Source organism: Cupressus sempervirens, chromosome 2, assembly GCF_028749045.1.
Source record: "Cupressus sempervirens isolate cs-2001-9-10 chromosome 2, ASM2874904v1, whole genome shotgun sequence".
NCBI classification, from domain to species: Eukaryota; Viridiplantae; Streptophyta; class Pinopsida; order Cupressales; family Cupressaceae; genus Cupressus; species Cupressus sempervirens.
This window is the reverse complement of record NC_143119.1, coordinates 29,722,242-29,726,403: the sequence shown is the minus strand read 5'-3', so window position 1 is coordinate 29,726,403 and position 4,162 is coordinate 29,722,242. Positions and strand designations below refer to the sequence as shown.

General features: G+C 33.1%; 1 non-coding gene across 1 annotated transcript; it reads left to right on the top strand.

The window, feature by feature from the left end:
• The first annotated feature begins 3,820 nt into the window (after positions 1–3,820).
• On the top strand, positions 3,821–3,901 carry LOC149570918 (small nucleolar RNA SNORD24). The gene has a single exon (XR_016360352.1). It is a non-coding gene; the product is annotated as a small nucleolar RNA SNORD24 (small nucleolar RNA).
• The last annotated feature ends 261 nt before the right edge of the window (positions 3,902–4,162 follow it).

Below are 4,162 nucleotides of genomic sequence, written 5' to 3'. Positions count from 1 at the left end.
AAATGTTGATTTATTTCTTGATGATGTCATGTTGTGACATGTTTTGACTCAACCATTTTGGAGTCTTTGATCAGTATGATTTTGAGATATTCTTGATTGCTTATTGAGAACCAATGGATATTGTGATTTATTTTGAGATATACTTTGGTTATTGAGAACCAATGGATACTTATGATTATCAGTGATGCCTTCAGTTGCCAATAGAGAACTATTGTGGTCATGATTTTCTATGGATTCTTTTCGAATGCTCATGGAGATTTGATGATTCTTATCTTGGAGGTTTGATGATTTTTATTATGGATATTTGATACTTTTATGCATATTTGATATTTTTATTATGGATTATCTTTTGTGATTTTGAAATTTATGATTCCATGAGCTTAGGGTAGGTAATCTACTTATAGTGTTGGGAAGTGACTTGCAATGGGGGCCAGGACCCTAAGTGGCTGCCAGGGTAACTCATTGTAAGTTTTGCTAATAAGTGATAACATTTACACACTAAATGGGGATTAACTGAACCTAAAAAGATAATTGTTTTGATGTTCTCTCCCATGCCTTGAGCCCTTGTACAGGCTAGGATGGGAGTAGTGAGAACGTATGGTTGTGACCGTGCATTTTGTAGTATACCTCGTCAGTATGAGAGGATACTAGTGGCCGCATGAGATCAGTATGGACCCATGGAGTTTAGCTAACTGTCAGGGTAACTTGTACGTGATAATTGTGATGACACTTTCCCGCTTGGAAAGTAGGTTTCTTACATGTTATTGTGTGCCTCTAGGAATTAGATGTCGTTTTTGTGTTGGAACCTTTGACTTAGTATACTTTTAAGATTTTTTAACTTGTAGAGATTTATACTTTGTGGTTTTAATAGCCTGTTTGGGACTTGAGATTATCTCCTTAGCATGGTGGGAGTGGACCACTTAGGTACCACGCGGTCGGGTGGTAGTGTATTTTTCACTCTTATCATTTGAGATCCGCTTGAGACACTGTGGCTGGAGTATTCTTGGTTGGTATATATCTTCACTATGTTCTTGGAGCATTATGATAGATGATATACCTTATGATAGATGTATTTACTGGTATGTTTCTTATATTGATGATTTGCATATGTTAGATGACATTATCTTATGCTTTTACTTTGCATGTTAGTAGGATATTTTAAAATTGACATTCCTACTATGTTTATAGCCGATGATCTCTTCGGTGCGTTGGAATGTTACACATGGAGGGATGGCTAGGATCCATGATGGTCTAATGATGCTATTAACAATTAGGAGGAACCGTGCCCTTAGTTTATTTTGTTTGATCTTTATGATGAATGTATATGTCTTCTATGATGATGTATCATGTGATTATCTCTACTTTGATGTATCATGGATTTGGAATAGGATGATGTACCTTATTTCACATATGTATATTTTTTTAAGCCTTAATACCCTGTGACATGTACAGTGGATGATTGAGCATTTGAAAATGTAATGTATGAACATTGGACTTATCATTATTATTCATGTGGATGTTGTACTAGATGGATTCATGTATGTTAGTTAGTTTAGATGTAACTCAACATTAAGGCATTCTTAAAGAATGAAATCGGTTATGTATGTTATTTTTACTTTTAGATGGACATTGCTATTGCTTTCGTTATTATGTACAAGTTATATATGGTATTTACTTTCATGTTATAAAATATATATATATATATTACTTTTAAAATTAGTGAAATTCTAGGTTAATTCTTTGGATCCCTTGGTGGGGCATTACACTAACATAAGTTTTTTTTCCTCCAATCCAGGAAAAATAAAGTCCAAGCTCAAAAAAACTAGATGGTCTCAACGTGAAAGCTCTTTTTCAATCAGATCAGAAGTCAAATTCAAGTTGTCAGGCAAACCAAATAAAGGTAACAGACATATCAATTGCCTTGAATGGATGTTGAGACTTGACTCAATTTTTCTTTTGCAATTTTAGTGGATTGGAATAGTACTTTTAACAATCTCTTTTTTAAAAATTTGATCAAAAAGACAATAGATGATCAATCAGAAGTTTGATATTGATATAGGTACAGGTTGAAAGCACTTGAATAATATTAATGCCCTAAAAATGATAGTTCTCCTCAAATGTATTGTTTAAGCTTTATACAAATAGTATGTGTAACTTTATGTCATATATAAAACAATATGAATACCAGAACTTACAACCATTATATCTGCATGCTAATTATTATTTAGTTCAAATATTATTATAGGCTTTTTGAGTTCTTTTACAGATGATAAATATTATAGTGTAATATTCTTTTGGCTGCGGGAAAAAGCTAAGCCTTGCAAAAATGTAAAGTTAAATGTCCATAGGAATAGTTATTTGATGATATTATTATTTTTTATTTCTTCTAGGATGAGTATTAGATAGGTGGAAAAGGTGTGATACAGATTTGTAAGTGTCAAGCTAGCTAGAAGAGTGGTTGTGGTTGTAGATGGTCATACCTCTAAATTTGTGGGATGCCATCCTTTTTTGATATAGATTTGTTAAGTGTCAAGCTGGTTGGATGAGTGGTTGGGGTTATAGATGGTCATATTTTTAAATTTGTGGATGCCATCCTTTTTTAATATAGATTTGTTAAGTGTTCAGCTGGTTATATGAGAGGCTATGGTTGTAGATTTTCACACCTTCTAATTTGATGGATGCCCTCCTTTTTTGTGAAGGTATTAACAATCACTAAGGGATATATTCTCATTTGTGGAGTTGTCGAACAGTTTGTGAGGTTTTTTCCACTCATGCAAAACATTTCTTTCAACAATAGACAATAGTTAATGAGGCATACGAGGCTTTTATAGATTAGATTACATAAATTTATTATATATATAGTTTTAACATCATCAATACATATCTGAAACTTTTAATAACTATGGAATATTAGTTACCTACACAACCATCTTCATTCTACAGACACACTGTTAAAGAAAAGTTGCCTATGTTTATAAACTTAGTTAATATTTTTGTCTAAAAACATTTAAATAAAATTAAGGGTTTGGGAGGTCCTAGCCTAGATGCCAAATTGTTGAGTTCCATTGTATTCTTTGTAGGATTGTAAGTTCTACACCTGTAACTTTCATGAGGATGATATGTATTATAAGCAAAAAGCTTTGTCAAAACACATTTGAGGAAATGAGTAACTGCTCTACTGTTGTAGTACATTTAAGTGGCCAATTTGGGCCTATAAGCAATGTCTTATAATGCCATCAATACTTTGGGGTCATAAGTTTCCAGATTTTCATGCTTCACCTAGACAAATAACACGAACAAGAAGTCTCTGACCCCTTTTATGAGCTAGAATTTACTGTTTTTATCAAGTAGATGGTTCCCGATGATCTTTGACTTAATTTATACCATTTTAAAACTTTATATCATGTTTGTTTATGTGTGAGGAGCTTTTCTAGGCACATCATCTTGCCTAGAGATTAGTCATGGAATATTGTTTTGAGTTGTCTTCAACCATATTTTAGCTCTCTAGAACTGATATATATGCCCAAGGAAAATATTACTTAATATTTTCTAATTGGAATTGATGTATATGGGGTTTGTGGTGTGCCTGAATGACTAGTACTGCATTTTGTTTGTGCATCTACCCTCCTATATTTGTGGAAAGTTTGTTTTTGCTTTGTTGGTGTACTTGAATGACTAATCTTGCATTTTGTCTAGGGCATGTTATCATCTTATGTTTGTGGCAAGTTTGTTTTTTGCTACTTGCTATTTTTTCAATTTAATTTTTTGAGTAGGGGTTTTCTGTAGTGATAATATATGTAGATAATTAGAGGCTCAAAGAGACCAATGATGTAAGACAATATTTTCTACTCTTGATGCTTTGGGCATTTGATCATAGCTAACCACCAAGACCTCTGAGGTCCTTTTAAGTGCTAGTATATAGTAATTGCTAAAGGAGGGTTCGTAGCTATTATTGATTTATTATTGAAGCTGATATTCCAGAATAGGAGTAGCTCATGATGGGGACTGGGTTGAATTAAAAGGATTTGTTAGTTTGTGGTGATTGATCAGGAAAGTACTGTACATACTTCATGAATTAATTTTTTTTTGGCCCATGACTGACGTTGTGGCTGACATATGGTTGACATATGAATGACATGTTGTAACCCTAAAGAGGCATAAA